Consider the following 25,448-nt stretch of genomic DNA (forward strand, 5'->3'; position numbering starts at 1 on the left):
CACTATAGAGTTAATTTCAAAAGGCCTTATTATCTCATCAACGCACGGTATTAGTTTCAACCAGCTATAGCAACTCATGCCTATGCACACATCAACGTATGCCCATAACCACATAATAGTTGTTTATAATTAATTCCAACATCTTAAATTAATCTCATATTAACTAAAATCTCATTTCAAATTTTCGCAACACTGACAGCAACACGAGATGCATGAGGACCTCATAATTATTTATCCGAATCAATGAGTCACATTTAACACCACCTGGGCACTCACCTTATAGACTAAAACGCAATGTTTACAGCCCGAATATGGCTAAATACGCACAGAAACATATAAAAGAATTTTCAAATAAGCCTTACATGCATGACTCCCCGTTAGTACTATAGTTCAAATTTAATTTTACAAAGGGAGAATTTAAACTCATAATCTTTTCACCACAAGGACCTCGTCCTTATATAACTTCCACCGCGGCTTGTAGCCTAATTTAAATATTTCACATCATATAACAATGTGAGGATCTCGTACTCAACTCTGAATCACAAATATTTTGCACATTGTGCCAACTGAAATTTTTTCATTTCCTTTCTTTCTTCTTTTTAATCAATTTCGTAAATAATTTTCATAACACATAATGAACCCCCATACCAATAAGGCATGTAATTCATAAAATGGAACTCAATTATTCCGAAATCACATCAAACCCACTATAGAGAGTAATAGAAAGTCACTTTTGGACTTATAGTCCTCAATAGTGTACAAAATAAAAACGATAGACAATGGCTAACATCATCAAATCTACCAACATAGATAAACATATAAATGAGTCACAAAATTACGAAGCTCACCCAAGAGGAGCATAATAGGAAGACTCGCCTCAATATTCATAACGGGATCAAATTAAGGAAAAATATTCTTTTATAACAAATCAGGATCATATTTGTAACGACACCATCTGGTGTAGTGTCCTTAGCCACACCATAGCAATTATATCAACGGGATGGGCCTCCCCATCTAGGGAGCCCTCTACCCGCTTGTCCTCCACCTTAACTGGCTATGTACGTGGGGTAGTAACTGTATTGGGGCCCATAGCCTGAGTGTTATGATAAAATCCACCCCTCCCAAATCTAGGATAATATCTCATGATATGCCTAGTATCACCACACTCATAATAACCCCTCTGAGATTGTGGCTACTCGTACTGAGTCTGTGCTGGATAACTGGAATAACCATTGTAAGAATCTCGTGTTGACGGTGCACTATAAGGACTTACTGGAGAACCCCAAGTAATCTGATGTGCGTACTGAGCTGGCCAACTGCTCGAGCCTCCGCCATAATGGGTCATAGCTAAAGAGTAAAATCCACTAACCCCCCCTCCCCCCAGAGCTTCAAGACCTTTTGGCCTCCTTAGACTCACTTTCCTCACCTAGAACACCCTCGATCCTCCTTGCAATCACCATTACTTGATGAAATAGAGTATTAGTTTGCAACTCTCGAGCTTTGTGTAACGACCCGGCCGGTCCTTTTGAGAATTTAAGTCTTGTTCAGCGGCATAAGGCCCTGATCAGCTTCGTATTATGTGTATTGACTTGCGTGCATGGTTGAATTCAATTACCGGATGATTTGTAGTGATTTGGTACACTTAGTCCCTAAAACGGAAGCTTAAGTCTTAAGATTTTGACTATAGTCAGAACTGTGTGAAGACAACTCCGAAATGGAGTTTCGTTGGTCCTGTTAGCTCCATTGGTTGATTTTGAACTTAGAAGCGTGTCCGGACTGTAAATTTGAGGTCCCTAGATTATTTAGGTTTGAAATGGCAAAAGTCAAATTGTTGGATATTTGGACCGATAGTGGAAATTTTGATATCGGGGTCGGATTCTGATTTTGAAAGTTGAAATATGTCTATAATGTCAATTATGACTTGTGTACAAAATTTGAGGTCATTCGGACGTGATTTGATAGGTTTTGGCATCGGTTGTAGAAATTTAAAGTTTCAAGTTCTTTAAGTTTGAATTGGAGGGTGATTCGTGATTTTAGCGTTGTTTGATGTGATTTGAGGGATTGACTAAGTTTGTATGGTGATTTAGGATTGGTAGGTACGTTTGGTTGAGGTCCCGGGGGCCTCGGGTGAGATTCGGGTGCTTAACGGATGGAAAACACTTAGACTTACGCAATTGCTGAAGGTTTTCTGGTTCTGGTGTTTCGCACATACGGAAGCGAGACCGCAGGTGCGGACTCGCACATGCAAAGTTAAGTGCGAAGGTGTGCTTTTGGTCATGAGTGCCATCGGTCGCAGGTGCGATGCGTAAATCCTCAGAAGCAGAGCCGTATCTGCGAAAGGGTGATCGCAGAAGCAGAATGGAGAAGGAAGCTGAGTTGGCCAAGTTTCCACAAAAGCGGATGGATGAGTGTAGATGCGCGTCCGCAGGTGCGGATAGGTGTGCGTAGGTGTAAACTTGGGAGTTTAATGAAACTCCGCAAGTGCGAAGTTTTAGCCGCAAAAGCGGTTGTGCGGATGCGGCTATTTATGTCGCAGGTGCGGTCTCGCCTGGGCAGAAAAGAGAAATTCGAGGGTTTGATTTCATTCTTCGTTTTTGGACATGAGAGCTCGGAATTTGGCAATTTTTCGAGGGATTTTCAGAGGAAGCTTTGGGGTAATGATTCCTAACCCGTTTTTGGTTGTATTCCATTAATCTATAGTTGTTTTCTCCATTTAATTTCGGATTTGGGTTGAAAAGTTAGGAAAATGGGGGAAGAGTTCTTCAACCGAATTTCTAAGTTTTTATTGGGATTTAGACATCGGATTTGGTTAATTTTGGTACGAGTGAACTCGTGAGTGAATGGGTGTTCATATTTGATAACTTTTACTCGATTCCGGGACGTGGGCTCGGGTCAACTTTTTAGTGCGGATTTTAGAAATTTTGTTAAAGTCTTGATTTCATTAATTAGATTAATCTATTATAGTTGTATTTATGATATGTAATTATTTTTGGCTAGATTTGGGCCATTCGGAGTCGGATATTCATGGTCAAGGTATTTGTTACTGATTGATTGAGCTTGGTTCGAGGTAAGTATCTTGCCTAACCTTGTGTGAGGAATTTTTTCCTTAGGATTTAAGTCTTCTATGTTGATTGTAGTCCATGTACGCGAGGTGACGAGTGCGTGCTCGGACTTATTTTTGGAAAGTTGGCTTTTTAGGATTCTTAGGTCCTTATATTCACCGAGTATGAAGTTGTTCTTGATATGATTAAGTTCCTATTTACTAGTTTCACCTCTACATGCTTTAATTAGAATTAATTGCTTCAAGATTCACTCTTATTTGACTTAACTGAAGATTTTACCTCTTCTATTGCCATGCTATCTTTTCATATCTGCTTATCTTTATTTGGAATAATTATTATCTCATCCTATAATTGTTCAGTCTTAGTTGAGGTTATGATTATCTTTATGCTGCTTATCCTTAATTGAATTGTTGAATATCCTTCGTAATTTCTCAACCTTAAATGAAGTTTAGATATCCTATATCTTAGTCGACTTGTTTTATTTGGAATTAGTTGACTCGTATTAGCTTCCCTTTGTTGAAATGTATATTGTGGGATCGTTGCTACATATTAGTTTTCCCTTGTTGAGATGATCTTTTTATGCCTATCATTCTTTATTGTGGTTATTCCTTGTGAATCGGTTCTACCGTTTTTTGTGATTTAAAGTTCTTGAGTTGATTTACTTGCCGTACTTTGTATTATTGCCATTGTTGATGTTGTACTTGTTGTGGTGATGCACGAAGTTTCTGCAGTGCGGTAGTGGTTATTGTGATGCACGAGGTTTCTGTCGTGTGGTTGTTGTTATGGGGTTGTACGAGGTTTCTGTCGTGCTATTATTACTATTGATATTTGCACATGCGGCGTGACAAGGTGGGATATATATATATGCGGGTTGCGCATGTGGCGAGACAAGGTGGGAACATTGTTATGCATGTGTGGCGAGACAAGACGGGCGCCTACTTTATTGTTGCACACGTGGCGAGACAAGGTGGGCTGTGTCATGGATTGATTTGTGATGGCCTGGGGGCATTCTTGTTGTTGATATTTGTGTAGTTGTACACTTATCTGTGTGAGCTTTATCTTGTGAAATTTGTGAGAAAATATTTTACGTGTTGTCCGTTCTTTTTTTCCTTATGCTTATTTCCTGGTATGGACTATGTTAGGACACTTGCACAAGCATACACGTAGTTAAGCACTCTTATCAGATAAGAGGTGTTCTTGATATTATTGAGCATAGATGCTCACCCTTGTTTACTTGCCTTCTATGTGAGAATGGCTCTATTGGCACGTGAGTCGTCAGTGCGGTTATGAAGTTTAATGAGGGCACAAGATGCCAAGTGTTAGGGTTCAGGTATTGAGACCCGTGAGTTGTGATTTGTCCGAGGTTCAGTACCTCATGGAATTTGATGACTAAAACCTGATGTAAAAGCGATTGTAGTTGCTGAGTTATTACTTGTCCTTGCTGTATTTGTGATTCCGGATGTAGGTTGTGTTCCATTTACTTTCTGAGTCATTTTTATGGTATTCCGTTGATACTTGTTGTTTCCTTTCTTATTGCCATTACTGTATTACGAGCCATATTGCATAGTCTTTATGTAGATATCATATTTCTCTTTTTCATATACTTATACTTGTTCAATTTATTTTACCAGTGGGTGTCTTGACTGTTCCTCGTCACTACTCCACCGAGGTTAGTCTTGATACTTACTGGGCACCATTGTGGTGTGCTCATTCTACACTTCTGCACATTTGTACAGATCCAAGTATTTGTTTGTTAGCTATTGTGTGGGTCGTTGCTGTGGAGACTCAAGGTAAACTTACTGCTGCGTTCGCAGGCTTCAGAAGTCACTTTCAAGTTTTCGTTTGGCACTGTTTATTCTTAATTTTGGACAGTTGTATTTAGTAGTTTTCTAGCAAACACTCTGTAGAGCTTATGGCTTGTACTACCGGTTTTGAAAATTTTAAATTTATTTTGGAGGTTTCCATTTCAAAGATTTTTAGATGTTATTTAATTATTATTGTTATTTAATAAATGTTAGGCTTACCTAGTCCCTAAGACTAGGTGCCATCACGATACCCAACGAAGGAAAAATTGGGTCGTGACACCATGCATATTTTAAGATCATAATCGAGCCCCTCTATGAATCTGTGGACTCGCTCTCTAACTTTAGGAACCAAGATAGGTGCATGACGGGCTAACTCATTGAACCTGATAGCATATTCTGCCACTATCATAGTGCCCTGACGCAACCGTTCAAACTCTGTGCACCATGTATCTCGGAGAGTCTGGGGAACAAACTCTTTTAAAAATATCTCTGAAAACTGAGCCCAAGTAGGTGGTATTGCATCAGCTGGTCTACCTTCTTTATAGACTTGCCACCACTGATACACTGCTCCTGATAGCTGAAATGTGGTAAAGGCAACTCCGCTCACTTCCACAATACCCATGGTGCGGAGAATATGGTGACATTTTTCTAGAATTCCCTGGGCATCCGCTGTAGCTGCGCCACTGAAAGTAGGTGGATTATACCTCTTAAACATCTCAAGTCTCTTTTGTTCTTCTTCTGATGCCTCTGGCCTGACCTCAGACTGAACCGGAATAACAGGTTGTACCGGAACCTGACCAATGTGAACTCGCTGCTCTAGAGTACGGGTGATAGGAGTCTGAGTTACTCCCTCATTCTGTGATATATTTGGTGCAACAGAGATCAATCCCGCCTGAGTTAATGTACCAAACATATTCAAGAACTGTGCTAAAGTCTCCTGAAGTCCTGGGGTAATAATAGGTGCTTATGGTACCTGTCCGCCAACTGGAGCTATTATCGGCTCCTCAACTGCTGCTCTGATAGGTGCTCTAGTTGCGGCATGTGCCCTTCCGCGGCCTCTACCTCGGCCCCGGCCTCTCGCGGCCCTAGCAGCATGTGCGGGTGTCTTCTCAGCTGACTTGGTAGCACGTGTCCTCACCATTTGTGAGAGAATAGAGATACAAAGGCTCAAATTCCAAAATCAACAAATTCCCCATGACAGGAATGAAGGAAGTGGAAATTTCCTAACAGTTTTGTAGCCTCTCGAAGATAAGTACAGACGGCGATCCGCAAGGCTCTACTAGACTCGTTCGTAACTCGTAGAACCTATTAATCTAGAGCTCTGATACCAACTTGTCACGACCCAAAATCCCACCACAGGCGTCGTGATGGCACTTAGTCTCTAAGACTAGGTAAGCTGACTATAATAACAATTCAAGCCATTTTTGTTTTACATATAATTTAATACAAGTGTCAAAACCAACAGGGGAAATAATTACAAACAATCTCCCAACACTGGTGATACTGAGTCACGAATTCTAACTGAATATATGAAATGATCTCAAGGATCGAATACTCAACATTGTTTGATTAATAATTAACATTACAATAAAAATGGAAAGACTCCAAAGGACTGCGACGACCAAGCAGTTCTACCTTGAATCCTTGCGATCGCACTCTAACTCTATCCGAGTCCGATAGCTCCAATACCTGGCTCTGCACGAAAATGTACAAAAGTATAGTATAAGTACACCACAATCGGTACTGAGTAAAGACTAAACTCAGTGGAGTAGTGACGAGGTACAATCAAGATACTCACTAGTCTAATAGCATGTACAATATAGTATACAAAAATAATAAGAAAGCAAATAACAATAATGGTAACACTAATCAACTAGCGATATATACAGCAGGGCAACAAGAACACCATTAATATTGCTCAACAAATAATAAGTACAAGTACACTCAATTAATTAAGTCCTTCAAATATAAATCTATTGCATATATACTTCTCAAATAATAATCTTCATGATATAATGCTTTCCAATAAATATATTTCAGATATACTCCCTTCAAATAAATATCTTTCAAATATAATCTTTCAAATATAATTCTTTCAAATAAATCTCTTTCAAATATAATTCCTTCAAATAAATATCTTTCAAATATAATTTTTTTAAATAAATCTCTTTCAAATATAATTCCTTCAAATAAATATCTTTTGAATAAAAGTCACCATATGACACCTCATTCCAAAATCATAAAATACGGGTCTCAGCCTACTTTCATATTTCCATGGCACCTCGTGCCAATTTCTCTATCACAACCGCACGGACAACTCACGTGTCAATATCATCATCATTTAACCACGGCACCTCGTGCCCACATTTCATATCACAATTGCACGGACAATTCACGTGCCAATATTATCATTATTTACTCACGGCACCTCGTGCCCACATTTCATTTCATAATCCATCTGGCAATAGCTACATGCTCTCAATTTCAACATAGATCAGACTATTATCAAGTTTACTGAAACAACAAGATAAATTGCACAAGATATAAAGATAAATATAAGGAAAATCACAACATCACGTAAAAATTACCAACGCAATAACTCCACATCATCACATATCATCCCTGACAATAGTCACCCTTATCTCTCCTATAGCCACCACCCTTATCACTCCTATAATAGCCTCCCTTATCCCTCCGTCCTGACAATATCAATAGCCACTCTTATCGCTCCTATAGCCACCCTTATCGCTCTGTATAATAACCACCCTTATCACTCTGCCCCAGACAATATCCCAACACACACAACCACATTAAAATGCCACCCTTATACCTACATAATATTAACAGTGAAATGCCACCCTTATATCCTCATAATAATAACTCAAATCACACAATAATTTACATGGAATATTATCACGACAACACAACACAATCAATTCCTATCACAATTTGCCCAACAACCACAACCAATTCCAATGATATAGTAAAATTAATAAATTTCTCAAAAATAGCCCAAGGCTCCACACAACGTATATAAAACCTCAAAAATAATCAACAGAGATAGAAAATACTCAGTACAGGGCAACGCCTTCATTAATCCAAATTCTTGATAATTATATTAACGCCTCAGTTTAAGCTTCGTTCATTAATTATTTACAGATGGAAAATCCATAATATAATTATTTCCAGGAAATATCAAATCAACAAACTCACGGAATTTACATAAATATTTAAGTAACCATTACATCAAATTGTCATATAAAAATAAATTCAACAAACAAGGATTTAGGCATGGCAAATAGATAATTTAATAAATGTCAATAATTATCCAATTTACTATACAATAATGCCTAAAACTTTAACCCAATAGAATTTGCACATATAAGCTCGAGTACGTACTCGTCACCTCACGTACACTGTTTTTTATATTTCACAAATGGCACATAAGACTCGATGCCTAAGGGATAATTTTCTCCACTCAAGGTTAGGCAAGATACTTACTTTTTTGAAGTTAGACCGATATTCCAAAATTACCTTCTTACTTGAATTGACCTCCGGACAGCTCAAATCCAAGTCGAAGTCGTGAAGAAATCCTCAAAATCGCCCAAGAAACGTGCTCCAAAAATCTAAAACGAAATGAAGAAAATGACCATTTGGTCCTTAAGTTTATGCCCATCTGTCACTAAAAGTTTATTTTCCGTCACTAAAAGTCCATTTTCATCACTAAAAGTCCACACCAGAACTTGCTTGCACCAGCAGTTATTGTTTTCACTAAAAAGACTCTAACTCCATCACGCGAACTCGAAATTCGATGATTCTTGTTCCTATGAGTCACAAATAATAATACGAACCTAGTTGTTCAATCGAAACTCAATTCGGAGCTAATTTTCTCCATGCGATATAAATTTTGCTCGTTAAACAATTAACTCATATTTCGCGCTAAAAACTCAATCGCGACTTGATGAAATTAGACCAAACTTTCCAGATCACTCTTATAATTCATAATCAAAAATCCGGAAGTCTCAAAATCAAATTTTGATCTCTAAAATTAAAAATGGACCTTTAAATCATTACATGCTTATGCTGAAAATATCAAACTCTTCCAAAACTCTTCCCCGACAGCCTGTAGTGTATCAACCATAACTTCTTGTACTCAACTCCAACTGCCAAACGGTTTAAATTTCTGCAAACTAATACAAAGGGCTACAATTTTTATATTTTTTTCATCGCCCAACTCCTTATAGATTGTGAGATATAAGCTCCCAAAGTCAGTCCTGTGCAGCAGAAATTTCTGGCGATGCACACTGCTGTAGCCAAAATTTGCAGTACCAGTTTCAGTCAGTCGATCATAACTTTTTGTACAAATGTCTGAATGATTAATAGTTTATCATTCTGGAAACTAGAATCAAAGTACTACAACTTTTATATTTTAATAGTTTCCAAATTTCTTATAGATTTGGAGATATATGTTTTCAAAGTTAGCTCTACGCATCAGAAATTTCGCACATTGCTGTCAAAAAAGCCAGCAGTTAAAAATGATCTGAAACCACTCTGAAACTCACCCGAGTCCCTCGGGTTCTCAACCCAATACACCAACAAGTCCTAAAATATCATATGAACTTAGTTGAAACCTCAAATCATATAAAACAACGCTAAAACCACGAATCATATCCCAATTCAAGCTTAAGGAACTTAAGAATTTCCAACTTCTACATTTGATGCCGAAACCTATCAAATTAATTCCGATTGACCTCAAATATTGCACACAAGTCATAAATATCATAACGGATCTATGAAAATTTTCATAATGGATTCCGACTCCAATATCAAAAAGTCAACTCCCCGGTCAAACTTCTCAAAAATTCAACTTTCGCCATTTCAAGCAAAATTTCACTACGGACTTCCAAAAAAAATTCCGGACACGCTCCTATGTCCAAAATCACCATACGGATCTATTGGAATCACGAAAACTCTTTTTCGGGGTCGTTTACACATAATTCACTATCCGGTCAATTATTTCAACTTAAACTTCCAAAAAAAAAATTGTTCTATCAACTAAATCCTGAATCATCCGAAAACCAAATTTTACCACCCTCGCAAGTCATAATACACATTTTAAAGTTGCTCGAGACCTTAAGCCACTGAATGGAACATAAATTTTTAAAATGACAAGTCGGATCATTACAAAAGGTATCTACACCAACTTCCCGGTGACACAAGAATGTGCCACCGAAAAGCAGGGGGGCTATCTTTATAGAGAAAAATATGTTCATATTAAATACTCGCATAATAGAGTGATACGTGAAACCGAAGACAGATGAAAAATGAGACAGGTGAAAATCAAGTCCGGGAGCAGCACTCTCGGTTGTCCCCGAAGAAAATATTTCTCATAAAGACAAATAAATACCTGCCACCTGGTAGCATTCAATGGAGAATATTCTGCAGTATTAAATACATAGTTCGTTATAGAGAGCATGACATTCATAGCTTGTCGTTACACATCCTTCAATGGCCCCCATAATTGTCATTTAAGAGGGGCTTGATCCTAGGACCTTGATCCCTAGTTGCAACTATAAATAGCGAGTTTAGCAGTCATTAGAGGACACTAATTTTCTGATAAACTTATGATATATATTGTTCAAAGGCTCAATAATATTGCATTCCTTGCTTATTAATATTGCTATTACTGCCTTTGGAAGCTTCTCTCCCGGAATAAGGTTGTTCACTGTCTTATCTCGATTTCAACGTTAAGTTTTGCATTTCTATTTAATTTATTTATTATTTTGATTAAATCAATTCGCTTGTCTATAAATCACGTATAAATTCAACTGTACCGTTTTGCGGGTAAATAGTCATCTCCTTGTTGGGAACACAACTATAAAAAGGATATCATAAAAAGCTTATATTATTTGGAGAATTAAATACAGTAGTGTTTTTTGTAGAAATGTTTAATTTACTAAAATGTTTTACCATATACAAAGCGTAGTATTATTTTTATGTAATTTTTGAATACTTTCCAAAATTCAGAAAAAAAACTATTGTCCGAATTACAAGGAAAAGTAGATGCAATTAACACTCATATTCTTTTATATTGGAGGAAGTGTATATTGAGAAAAATGTTAAAGACATTATATTAATTAGGTTTCATTCTTTTTCTAAAGACTGCTTCATGGAAATTATGCGCTTCTTGGATCAATTATTTTACTCTGTTAGCACTTAGCAATAAGAACTATTTACCTCCCATGGTTGTTCTTATCAATTAATCAGTATTTGCGAACATATTAATTTGATGTTACAGTGTTACTTCCTTCCTATCATATTTCCCTTTTAAGTATATGATAAGATTTATATATTTCCTAGTTTCCTGTTCATTCCCTACCATGCAGTATTTTTTTTCTTTCTATTTTTAAAGATCTTAGGTGGTAGTCCTTATATTATTGCTTGAGTCTGGACTATTAACTTTGTAGCATCAATTCAAAGCATAACTTCCCGAATTATATAAATTGTAAGTGAACTTGTTTGGTATTTATTTATTTATTGATGTTAAGTAAGTTAAAAATTATTTGACCCATGTTGTCAACTTACTTGTGCACGAAGCCGAAACGTAGTTTGAATGATCGCAAGTTGAACTAAAAAGTGGGAGGATAGAGGGGGGAAAAGAAGAAGCAAATTTCCCAAACTATCTTGAAAATATATGTTTGCTAGTAAAAACTCATTCATATTCGTTGTTTAGATCATCTCATATATACTAGTTTATCATGATAAGTCATAAATTAAGGCGAGAATGTGTATTAATGAACCATAGTTTACTGATAAATGAAGATGTATATCATGTATTTATTGAGTTAGTCTAACAAATGAGTGTGAGTAAGTTTTTACTGCTCGACACCCTCTATGAAGATTTATCCACAAATCAAAATGCTCAGTTTTCGTCCTCCTAGCCAATTCTATTGATTTCTCAAAAAAGCCAAGTTCCCTCTCATTAAATATGCTTGTATTTATTACTAATAATAATAGAACTTTCCTAATCCAACGTAGAAAAATGTTGGGCAATTTTCTTTTGTGGGTCAGAAATGTTAGGCATTTTTGGCGCATGAAAGATGTTTATAATTTTGAAAAAAGTGGTAGCGGGAAAAAGGAAGAAGGGTAAAACGTATGTTTGTAATAAGTTTTAAAATTAAGTTGTAAGGAGCAGAAAGTACTATTATAATTCTGATATTTATTGAACATGTAGAAGAGCAAGCACAAGTGAATTATTTATTTAAGTTTTCCAACCATTCTCGAATCTAGGTGTAGAAAAATGTTGAAAAAAGGTGTAGAAAAGAAAATAGTAAGTATTTCTTAAATCATGTATGCATAATTTTCAATATATTGTTCGAATCCCGCAGCGATGATAAGAACTTATGTATATAGTAGAAGCACATATATAAATAAATATAAACGGCATCGTTTAGTAATGCATCGTTTAATACATTACTGAACAATGTCTGATATGATTGATTTACTTGCAATTCTGACGTGTCATTGACTATGATCTTTTTGTTTTATTTTCTTCTTGACCCTTCACTTACTAAAATACACTTACGCGAATTTTGGTTAGCAGTTAAGCGTGTTTAATATTTAGCCAAAGTTGAAGACTGAAGATTTGATTCATTAGATTCTTTAATATGAAATTTTTTACTTTAAAAATTTTATAAATAAATCACAAAATAACAAAATCAAAACTATCATACATTTTACGCAATAAATAAATAATTTTTTTTAAAGCTTTCTCATGCATAATATTTTTAAAGGACCTCAGAACCTCATATAAGTGTAAAATTGAAAAGGCCTTTCATCCGTTACTTTTGTAAATCAAGAGCCATGCAACTGGTTTTTTGTCCTTGTTATAATCTCTTACTTACCGCGAGGCGAAATGCATTAAAAAAAGATAACAACCCATAACAGTAATAATAATAATAATAATTATTATTATTATTATTATTATTATTATTATTATTTTTATTTTAAGATTATGAGAATTCAAAAGGTGGTCCTCTCCTCGGTGAGAATACAACTATAAAAGGATGTCATAAGGTTTGTTAGCTCTCTTTCTCTGAACTCTGTGACAATGTTTCCCCTTGTGCCTTTTGCCATGAATGACAACTCTCGTCAATACAGAAGAATCCCAATTCTGGACCGTCAGTTTCAGGAACAACTGAATCCTTTACCATTGAACAATTTACCAGCCTTGGCTAACCAAAACCATCAACCTCTGAGATTTCTTGGAGAAATGAATGTGATGAATAACAATCTTCGTTTCTTTGATGTTAATGTGCCTCAAGTTGAACAAGAAGTTGGCCAGCCTAGGTTGGTCAAACCTCGCATGAAATGGACTGAAGAGTTGCATGAAAGATTTGTCAATGCTGTTGCTGAACTTGGTGGAGCATGGGGTTAGTAACTTTTTATTTTTTTATTTTTCTTTCTCTCTATATATATATGATTACATTGCTATTTTTTTTTCTTTATTTTTATGCAAGGCTCGCTTTTTTCTTTCTCTTCATTCATTGTAACTAGTGTGTGTGTTTGCATGTTTTTTTTTTACTCATTCGAATCCGTGCCGCGTAAGGCCTGTTAAAGGGAAAGTATTCCCTATCAAAAAAAATTTATTTTCAGGACTCGAACATGAGAACTCTAGTTAAAGGTAGAGAGATCTTATCCATCTCATCACAACCATTTGTGATATGTTAATTTGCGTATCCATAGTAATAACTACCTAGTATGCAAATCCATCTTTCTCAAATACTCCATCTCTTCTTAATTAATACTTAGGCCGAAAGACGGCTCCTTATATGAAATCTTTTATATTTTTTTCCTTTTTTCTGTTTAAGAAGCTAGCAATCTTCTTCCTTTTTTTGGTAGAGGAGAGACCAAGAGGGGGTGTTATTGAATTCCATTTGAAACTCCCAAGTGACATTCTGTTCTATTCATTTATTTTTTTTCGCTTTTTTACAATCATTTATTTGCTCTTAGTAGATCCGATCCGTTTAGATTTATGCAAAAATTTAAATATATAATATAACGTAATGAAAATTGTAAATTACAGATGTAATTTTATTATCACTTGCCTTGTATATGTTTTAGGTTACTAATTCTATTTACTTTATATGAATAGCAACTTGCAATGTAAACAAATGATGTGGTACACTGTTAGTGATAAACTCTTATTTTTTTAATGACATTTTTATTATACCAAAGCACAAATAATCTTTTAAACTGTTGTTATTCTGATTCTTATAAGCAATATATATTCTTCTTATACATTTCAATCTGTTTGCAGAGGCTAAGCCAAGGGCGATTAGGAGAAAAATGCAAGTGACGGCTATAACTCTCTATCACATTAAAAGTCACTTGCAGGTATCTTGTAATCATCTTTAATTAATCTTCATTCTTAGTAAAGTTGTAATACTAATTAATCCAATATTCTAATATTACTCAAATTATATTATTCTCTGCAGAAATATAGAATGGCGCAGGAGCCGGATGACGCGAGAAGAAGGAAGGCGATGAGTATATTAGCTTTCCGTTTCTTCTTTTTTTTTTTTTTTTACCCCTCACATCAACTACCCACTTTGCTCTCTTAGTGACTCGAACTTGTTCTGTTTCTTTTAATTAGGTCAAATTTTTACCTCTTTCTTTTAATTGATTCATTTATTTTCTGGAAATAGAGAAGCTATCGTTGGAAGAGAGACAACAAAAGCTGCTCCACGAGGTGGAGGTACGTTCCTCGCTCACTTCTTGATTGTTTTAAGGAACTAAGAATATATAAACGAAGAAAAATCTTTTAATTAATCTTGAAAAGTGAGATTTGTAAATTGAAAATAAAGCGAGCTAATTACCTAATACAACGGATAACAGTGACCTAATAGTATAAAAATTAGTTACATAATTATTTGTATAAGTTAAACTCATGAAGAAAAGCACTAGTGATAAGTAAATTGAGAACTTGACAGTCATCTGATGGTCGTATATATATGTAGGAGCAGATGAAAGAAGTTGCGACGAAGTTCCAAACAATGCTACCTTTCGAGGATCAAGCTGGTTCGTCGAATTCTGTGCCTATGTTGCCTCAATTTTCATCGATCGCGCTTGGTCCTCCTGTTGCTGACGTCTACATCCCTCAGCCTCCAACCGAGGCAGCGAACGTCCATGTTCCTCCTGAAATGGAAGACATGATGGCTCAGTCTATTGCTGAAAACTCTGTGGAAGATTTTCTCCGTGCTTTGGAATTGGCTCCCTAAATTTTGAAATTGGTGATCGTATAGAGTGTTTGCGAGACTGCGCAAATTCTTATGTGATTCTTGATTTTGAAGTTTGTTATGATTGTTCTTTGATTTTATTTTCATTTTTGAAGCAAATAAAACACCCAACTTGTTTGGGACCGGAATAGTTACCCAACTCCTTTGGGACCGGAATAGTTATTGTTATTGTTATTGTCGAAGCAAATAACATATGATAAAAAGTTATTAATAAAAGTTGAATTTTATCTCCTTATATTTGTCTTGCTTGGCACATTACTCCATTTGATGTTTTGATTGAGATTTTCAAGCAATGGAATACATTCCGAAACACTATTTACTCTTCAATGCTTACATTCGGAAGCAGAAGACATGACAAGATGGACTGATTGACTCCAGGGGATACATTACTCTTTTTAGAAAAATTATTCTTATATGGGAGAATTGGAAAATGGAAGGGAAACGAGGAAAAAATGAGACAGTAACAATGGCACCAATATATATATTACCAGAAACTCTCATAACTGATAAGACGATTAAACTCTGTAATTTATTTATTTATTTTAACTTGTAAAGTTAGTATGTGCAAAAATTACATTTTAATTTCCCAAACAAACTTACAATTCGCTAGTAAAATTGCATAGTAGAGAAAAACTATCAATTAGTTTTTAAGAATTCTAGGCATAACGACATGAAAGAAAACTCAAAATTGCGAACACAAATTACAGAGCCATCGAACTGATGGTGCCTAACATTTCACTTGCTAGGCAAGCCAAAGTTAGAGAATCATTTAAACCAATCATTATTCCATTCAGTAAATAACAACAATTAACTAAGATAAAATATGGTGAGTGCGGAATAATATAAAAACTGCCTTAATTACTACCACCCGGATATGGAGTCACAATTCACGAGCATTCTAGAATTTACTACAAGTAATAATCTGAAAGAAGTACAACTGTTTGATGAAGGAAACAGTAAAACAGAAAAGATAGACGGGGAATTCAAGGTCTGTGAACGCCGACAGATCTATCTTGAATCTCCGGATAGCGGTCCAACAGCAAAAATCTCAATCAACCTGAGCCGGTACCAAAATCTGCACAGAAAGTGCAGAATGCAGTATCAGTATAACCGACCCCATGTACTGGTAAGTGTCGAGCCTAACCTCGACGAAGTAGTGACGAGGCTAAGGCAAGGCACCTACAATTCAACCTGTACAATTTAACAGTGTATATATAAATAACAGTAATGAAGAGCTAGACAGAAAATATTGGGAGGGGGGAAACCTACTAGGGGAAATACGAGATAGAGAACTACAAAAGAATGATAACTGGAACAACCAATATATAATGAATCAACAGGAACACGAATACAGTAAAGGAAAAATACACGGCATCACCCTTCATGCTTTTACTCTCAATCTCACCATAAAATCAATAGAAATGGCACGGCATCACCCTTCGTGCTTTTACACTCACAATATGGCACGGCATCACCCTTCGTGCTTTTACACTCACAATATAGCACGGCATCACCCTTCGTGCATTAACACTCACAATATGGCACGGTATCACCCTTCGTGCATTAACACTCTCCCTTACCATAATGCAATGCATAAATAATAACAGGGAGATAGAATAACAAGTACAAGCCTTACTTCAACATTTGGTTCCACAATATCAATCTCAACTTTGAAATAAATACTCAATTATCACCAGAGAATCCGCAAACATGATAAGAACGATCAATTTAACAACACTAATCTAAAAACGTAATAATTAGGCATAGGAAAGAGACAATATAAGAAGAACGGGAGAAAACAGGTAAATTGGCGGCGCATAAGTACTCGTCACCTCACATATACGCCGTTCATATGAATTTCACATAGCAAATAATTTGAGGCTCCTAATTCCCTCAAGTTAGGGTTAGACACAACACTTACCTCGCTCCGAAGGCCACTTAATACTCAATCACAACTTTTCCTTTAGAATTCACCTCCAAACCACTCGTATCTATTCAAAAATGACTCAATAATATCAAATATTGCCAAAGGAATCAATTATATTGCATAAATTTAGATTTCCCAAATTTTCCTCCAAAAAGAAAAAAAATCGGCCCCGGGCTCGCTTGGTCAAAACCCGAGGTTCGGACCAAAATCTATTTACCCATTCACCCCCGAGCCCGGATATATAATTGGTTTTGGAATTTGACCTGAAATTGAGGTCTAAATCCCCAAATTTCCGAAATTCCTAGTTTCTATCCAAACCCCTAATTCTACCATGAAAACTCTAGATTTTAGGTTGATAATTCATGAAATGTAATGGGTAATTGAAATAAAATGATTTAGAATCACTTACCAACACTTTGGGGAAGAAAATGTAGCTTGAAAATCGCCTCTAGCCCGTTTGTTTTATGAAAAGTTGGAAAAATGGCTTAATCCCGTGTTTGATTCTGTTTTAAGTGCTGGGCGAAAGTGTTTATCGCGTTCGCGAGAACACTGTCACATTCGTGAAGAGTAAAGGCTGCCAAGCCTTCGCGTTCACGAGACTTTGCTCGCGTTCGCGATGGTTACTCCCCCTGGCCTTCGCGTTCACGAGACATTGCTCGCATTCGCGATGAAGGAACGACCAACCCTCCCCCAGGTCCCTTATCGTTCGCATTCGCGATGAGCCGGCCGCGTTCGCGAAGGGTAAATCCCCCATCACTTCGCATTTACGACCAGGCCTTCGCGTTCGCGAAGAGTAAAAAGCAGCCATTCTAGTTTCTACTTCGCGTTCGCGAGAGTGCCTTCGCGAACGCGAAGAAGGAAACCAGAAGGCATCAGAATCTGGAGAAAACCAGATTTTCCAAAGTCCAAAACATCATGTGGCCTATCCGAAATTCACCCGAGCCCTCGAGGCTCCAAACCAAACATGCACACAAGTCTAAAAATATCATACGAACTTTCTCGCATGATCAAATAGCCAAAATAATACCTAGAACTACGAATTTAGTACCAAATCAGATGAAATTCTCAAGAACACTTTAAAATTTCCATCTTCTCAACTGGACGTCCGAATCACGTCAAACCAACTCCTTTTCTCACCAAATTTCACTGATAAGTCCTAAATATTATAATGAACTTGTACTGGGCTCCGGAACCAAAATACAAACACGGTACTAACAATGCCAAACATCAATTAATTCTTAAAATAACTAAATTTTTAGACTTTTAATTTTTATAAAAAAATTATAACTCGAGCTAGGGACCTCCGAATTCGATTCCGGATATACGCCTAGGTCCCATAATTCAATAGGGACCCACCGAAACTGTCAAAACACGTATCCGGCCCCATTTTCCAAAAATATTGACCAAAATCAACTCAACTAAAGTTTTAAGGCAAAAATTCGTATTTTTTATCAGCTTTCAACATAAAAGTTCTCCGGAAACACGCCCAGATTGCGCACGCAAATTGAGGAGGGTAAAAATGAGATTTTGAAGGCTTAAGAGCACAGAATCGAGTTCTAAAACATAAGATGACCTTTTGGGTCATCACATTCTCCACCTTTAAAACAACCGTTCGTCCTCGAACGGACATAGAAAAGTACCTGGGTTGGTGAAAAGGTGGGGATATCTACTCCGCATATCGGACTCGGACTCCGAAGTGGCTGCCTCAACAGGCTGACCTCTCCACTGTACTCGAACTGAAGGGTAACTCTTTGATCTCAACTGGTGAACTTGCCAGGCTAGAATAGCCACCGGCTGCTCCTGATAAGTCAAATCTTTGTTCAACTAGACAGAGCTGAAATCTAACACATGGGATGGATCGCCGTGATACTTTCGAAGCATGGACACATAGAATACCGGATGAATAGCTGCTAAACTAGGTGGCAACGCAAGCCTATAAGTCACCTCTCCCACTCTCTCCAGAATCTCAAAAGGTCCGATATACCTAGGGCTCAACTTGCCCTTCTTTCCGAACCTCATTACACCCTTCATGGGTGATACCCGAAGCAACACTCTCTCTCCGACCATGAATACAACATCGCGAACTCTGCGGTCGGCATAAATCCTCTACCTGGACTAAGCGGTGCGAAGTCGATCCTGAATAATCTTGACCTTATCCAAGATATCTTGTACCAAATCTGTACCCAATAACCGAGCCTCCCCGGCTCAAACCACCCAACTGGCGACCGAAACCGCCTACCGTATAATGCCTCATAGGGAGCCATCTGAATGCTCGACTGGTAGCTGTTATTGTAGGCGAACTCTGCAAGGGGCAAGTACTGATCCCACGATCCTTCGATGTCTATAACACATGCGCGGGGCATATCCTCCAAGATCTGAATAGTGCGCTCGGACTGTCTGTCCGTCTGAGGATGAAACGATGTGCTCAACTCAACCCGCATGCCCAACTCACGTTGTACTGCCCTCCAGAAGTGCTAGGTGAACTGCGTACCTCGATCAGAAATGATAGACACGGGCACACCGTGAAGACGGATGATCTCGTGGATATAAATCTCGGCCAACCGCTCTGAAGAATATGAAACTGCAGCAGGAATGAAGTGCGCTGATAGTCAGCCTGTCCATAATGACCCAAATGGCATCGAACTTCCTCTGAGTCTGTGGGAGTCCAACAACGAAATCCATAGTGATACGCTCCATTTCCACTCAGGAATCTCTATCTTCTGAAGCAAACCACCAGGTCTCTGATGCTCGTACTTTACTTGCTGACAATTTAGACACCGGGCTACATACGCAACTATGTCTTTCTTCATTCGCCTCCACCAATAATGCTACCGCAAGTCCTGATACATCTTGGCGGTGCCCTGATGAATAGAATACCAGGAACTGTGGGCCTCCCCAAGAATCAACTCACGAAGTCCATCCACATTAGGCATACAAACACGACCCTGCATCCTCAAAACTCCGCCATCTCCAACAGTAACCTGCTTGGAACCACCGTGCCGCACTGTGTCTCTAAGGACAAGCAAACAAGGATCGTCATCCTGCCGATCTCTGATACGCTCAAACAAAGAAGACCGAGCAACTTTACAGGCTAGAACACGGCTGGGCTCAGAAATATCCAACCTCACGAACTGGTTAGCCAGGGCCTGAACATCCAATGCAAGTGGTCTCTCACCAACTGGAATACAAGCAAGGCTACCCATACTAGCTAACTTTATACTCAAAGCATCGGCCACCACATTGGCCTTCCCGGGATGATACAATATGGTGATATCATACTTTTTCAATAGCTCCAACCACCTCCCCTACCTCAAATTGAGTTCCTTCTGCTTGAACAAATACTGCAAGCTCAGATGATCCGTGAATACCTCACATGGCACGCCGTAAAGATAATGCCTCCAAATCTTCAGCGCGTGAACAATGGATGCCAGCTCTAGATCATGAACATGGTAATTCTTCTCGTGAACCTTCAGCTTTCGCAAAGCATATGCAATAACTTTGCCACCCTGCATCAATACCGCACCCAGACCAACACGATATGCGTCACAATATACTGTATAAGATCCTGAACCCGTGGGTAACACCAACACCGGTGCCGTAGTCAAAGCTGTCTTGAGCTTCTGGAAGCTCGCCTCACACTCGTCTGACCACCTGGACAGGGCACCCTTGTGGGTCAACCTAGTCAACGGGGATGCTATGGATGAAAACCCCTCCATAAACCGACGGTAATAACCTGCCAATCCCAAGAAACTACGGATCTCTGTAGCTGATGTGGGTCTAGGTCAGTTCTGAACTGCCTCAATCTTCCTAGGATCCACCTCAATACCCTCTACTGATATAACGTGACCCAAGAAAGCAACTGAACTCAACCAAAACTCGCATTTCGAGAACTTAGCATATAACTGACTGTCTCTCAAAGTCTGAAGAATGATCTGAAGGTGCTGCTCATTCTCCTCTCGGTTATGGGAGTAGATCAAGATATCATCAATAAACACAATTACAAAGGAATCCAGGTAGGGCTTGAACACCCGGTTCATCAAATCCATGAATGCTGCTGGGGCATTTGTCAGCACAAATGACATCACTAGAAACTCATAATGCCCATACCGAGTCCGAAAAGCTGTCTTAGGGACATCAGATGCCCTAATCCTCAACTGATGGTAGCCAGATCTCAAATCAATCTTCGAAAACACCTTGGCACCCTGAAGCTGATCAAATAAATCATCAATCCTCGGCAATGGATACTTGTTCTTGATGGTGACTTTGTTCAACTGCCGATAATCTATACACATCTTTATCGATCCATCTTTCTTCTTTACAAGCAACACAGGTGCACCCCAGGGCGAGATACTAGGTCTAATGAAGCCATTATCAAGCAAATCTTGTAACTATTCTTTCAATTCTTTCAACTCTGGCGGGGCCATACAATATGGTGGAATGGAAATGGGCTGAGTGCCCGGAGCCAAATCAATGCAAAAATCAATATCCCTGCCGGGTGGCATCCCCGGCAGGTCTGCAGGAAACACCTCTGGAAACTCACGAACAACCGACACTGAATCCATAGAAGGAACCTACGCACTAGAATCGCGGACATAAGCTAAATAAGCTAGACACCCCTTCTCGACCATATGTCGAGCCTTCACATAAGAGATAACCCTACTGGCAGAATGGCCAAGAGTCCTTTTCCACTCTAATTGAGGCAGCCCCTGCAAGGCTAAGGTCACCGTCTTGGCATGACAATCTAATATAGCATGATAAGGTGACAGCCAATCCATACCCAGTATGACATCAAAATCAACCATATCGAGAAGTAGAAGATCTACACGAGTCTCAAGACTCCCAATGGTGACCACACACGAACGATAAACACGGTCTACAATATTAGCATCTCCCACTGGTGTGGACACATACACAGGAGCACTCAAGGAATCACGGGGCACAACCAAATATGAAGCAAAATAGGATGACACATAGGAGTAAGTAGACCCAAGATCAAATAGAACTGAAGCATCTCTACTGCAAACTGAAACAGTACCTATGATAACAACGTCAGATGACTCAGCCTCAGGCCTGGCTGGGAAAGCATAACACCGGGGCTGGGCCCCACCAGTCTGAACTACATCCCTGAGACGGTCTCTAACTAGCTGGTCTCCACCTCAAACGGCCTGACCTCTACCTCTAACAGTCTAGCCTCTACCTTTGGCTATCTGACCCCTCCCTCTGGCTCGCTGAGCAGGTGGTGCAACAACTGGTGCCGGAACCATGGCACGAGAACTCTGATGCTATGAGCTGCCTGTTGCCCGAGGGTAAAATCTAGCAATGTGCCTCGGATCACCACAAGTATAACATAACCTTGGCTGTTGTGACTGCTGACCCTGAAATTGACCCTGTCGACCTGAGTAACCACCCTGAAAACTTTGGAGTAGAGGTGTACTAATAGGAGCTGGTGGTGCACTGTAGGCTAGCTGGTCGGAATAATGCATCTGAGAGCCACGACCACCTGAGGCACCGTGGGATGCCTGGAGTGCTGAATGAAACGGCATGGGAGGATGGCCTCTACCAAAAGTACTCCCGCCTCTAGATGAGGCACCACTGAACTCACCGGAATAACGGGGTCTCTTATCAGACCCCTGGCCTCCCTGAGCAAGAACCATCTTGACTCGTCTGGTGACATTAGCAGCCGCATAAAAAGAAATTTAACTCCTAGTCTCCTTAGCCATCTGCAATCTGATAGGCTGAGCAAGTCCATCAATAAATCTCCTCACCCTCTCTCTCTCGGTGGGAAGTAAAAGAATAGCATGACGGGCCAAATCCACAAAACAGGTCTCATACTGAGTAACAGTTATACTGCCCTGCCGGAGACGTTCAAACTGACGGTGATGCTCCTCTCTCAATGTGATAGGTAGAAACTTCTCTAGGAAGAGCTAAGAGAACTGGTCCCAAGTAAGAGCAGGAGACCCAGCTGGTCTGGTCAACAAATAATCTCTCCACCATTTCTTGGCGGAACCAGTTATCTGGATGCAGCAAAATTGACCCCATTGGTCTCCACTATACCCATGTTCCGTAGAACCTCGTGACAGTTGTCAAGATACTCCTAGGGATCCTCTGAAAAAGCACCGCAGAAGTGAACTGAAAAGAGCTTGGTGAACTTGTCCAATCTCCATAAAGGCTCAGAAGACATAGCCGACCCATCTTCGGCCTGTGCCGCAACAACCGGCTGAACTACTCTGATTGACTGAGCTGCTGGAGCCTGAGAGACGGTTGGTGCCATGGGAAATGCGCCAGTCTGGGCCACACTCTCAATAAGACCCACCACAGACTAAAGCGTCCTGAAGTACTAAGGTGGCAATGAACCCCTCCGGAACCTGAGTTGGTCCGGCAGGAACAGTCTGGGCTGGAACCTTCTCGCCCAACTCTACCTGAGGCTCCACTGCTGGTACTGCTGCACGAGTTCTGGGCTTTGCCCTGCCCTGCCCCTGCCTATTGACTATGCTTATATGGGGCGAAAGTGCATGCTAATTTGGCACGGCCTCGACCTTTGCCCCGTGTAGGAGCTGCCATTGGAGGCTCTGGCTGTTGCTCAGCTGAGGAAGCGGTACGTGTTCTCGTCATCTACGAGAGAATAAGAGTAGAAGAGTCCAATCAGTATTGAGAAAACAACATCGTACGACAGAGGAGAATAGAAGTGAAAATTGTTCCTAAACTTCATAGCCTCTGGAAGATAAGCAAAGACGTCTCTGTACCGATCCTCTAGACTCTACTAAGCTTGCTCGTAAATCGTGAGACCTAGGAAACCTAGTGCTCTAATACCAACTTATCACGACCCGGAATTCTCACCGTCGGGACCGTGATGACGCCTAACATTTCACTTGCTAGGCAAGCCAAAGTTAGAGAATCATTTAAACCAATCCTTATTCCATTCAGTAAATAACAACAATTAGCTAAGATGAAATATGGTAAGTGCGGAATAATATAAAAACTGCCTTAATTACTACCACTCGGATCTGGAGTCATAATTCATGAGCATTCTAGAATTCACTACAAGTAATAGTCTAAAAGAAGTACAACTGTTTGATGAAGGAAATAGTAAAACAGAAAAGATAGAAGGGGACTTCAAGGTCTGTGAACGCCGACATATCTACTTTGAGTCTCCGGATAGTGGTCCAACAACAAAAATCTCGATCAACCTGAGCCGGTACCAAAATCTGCACAGAAAGTGCAGAGTGCAGTATCAGTACAACCGACCCCATGTACTGGTAAGTGTCGAGCCTAACCTCGACGAAGTAGTGACGAGGCTAAGGCAAGGCACCTACAATTCAACCTGTACAATTTAACAGTGTATATACAAATAACAGTAATAAAGAGCTAGATAGGAAATATTAGGAGGGGGAAACATGCTGGGGAAATACGAGATAGAGAACTACAACAGAATGATAACTGGAGCAACCAATATATAATGAATCAACATGAACAGGAATACAGTAAAGGAAAAATGCACGGCATCAGCCTTCGTGCTTTTACTCTCAATCTCACCATAAAATCAATAGAAATGACACGGCATCACCCTTCGTGCATTAACTCTCATATCATGGCACGACATCACCCTTCGTGCTTTTACACTCACAATGGTACGATATCACCCTTCGTGCATTAACACTCACAATATGGCACGGCATCACCCTTCGTGCTTTTACACTCACAATATGGCACAACATCACCCTTCGTGCATTAACACTCTCTCTTACCATAATGCAATGCATAAATAACAATAGGGAGATAGAATAACAAGTACAAGCCTTACTTCAACATTTGGTTCCACAATATTAATCTCAACTTTGAAATAAATACTCAATTATCACCAGAGAATCCGTAAACATAATAAGAACGATAAATTTAACAACACTAGTCTAAATACGTAACAATTAGGCATAAGAAAGAGACAATATAAGAAGAACGGGAGAAAACAGGGAGAACAGGTAAATTGGCGGCGCATAAGTACTCGTCACCTCACATATACGCCGCTCACATGAATTTCACATAGCAAATAATCTGAGGTTCCTAATTCCCTCAAGTTAAGGTTAGACACAACACTTACCTAGCTCTGAAGGCCACTTAATACTCAATCACAACTTTTCCTCTAGAATTCACCTCCGAATCACTCGTATCTATTCAAAAATGACTAAATAATATCAAATATTTCTAAAGGAATCAATTATATTGCATAAATTTAGATTTTTCAAATTTTCCTCCCAAAAGAAAAAAAATCGACCCCAGCCCGCTTGGTCAAAACTCGAGGTTCGGACCAAAATCTATTCACCCATTCACCCCCGAGCCCGGATATATAATTGGTTTTGGA

The 25,448-nt window shown here is 39.0% G+C and overlaps 1 long non-coding RNA gene across 1 annotated transcript; it reads left to right on the forward strand.

Moving 5' to 3' along the window:
• The first annotated feature begins 14,527 nt into the window (after nucleotides 1–14,527).
• LOC104115097 (uncharacterized) lies at nucleotides 14,528–15,400 on the forward strand. The gene is made up of 2 exons (XR_011409088.1): nucleotides 14,528–14,624; nucleotides 14,893–15,400. It is a non-coding gene; the product is annotated as an uncharacterized lncRNA (long non-coding RNA).
• The last annotated feature ends 10,048 nt before the right edge of the window (nucleotides 15,401–25,448 follow it).

This window comes from Nicotiana tomentosiformis, chromosome 6, assembly GCF_000390325.3.
Source record: "Nicotiana tomentosiformis chromosome 6, ASM39032v3, whole genome shotgun sequence".
Lineage (NCBI taxonomy): Eukaryota > Viridiplantae > Streptophyta > Magnoliopsida > Solanales > Solanaceae > Nicotiana > Nicotiana tomentosiformis.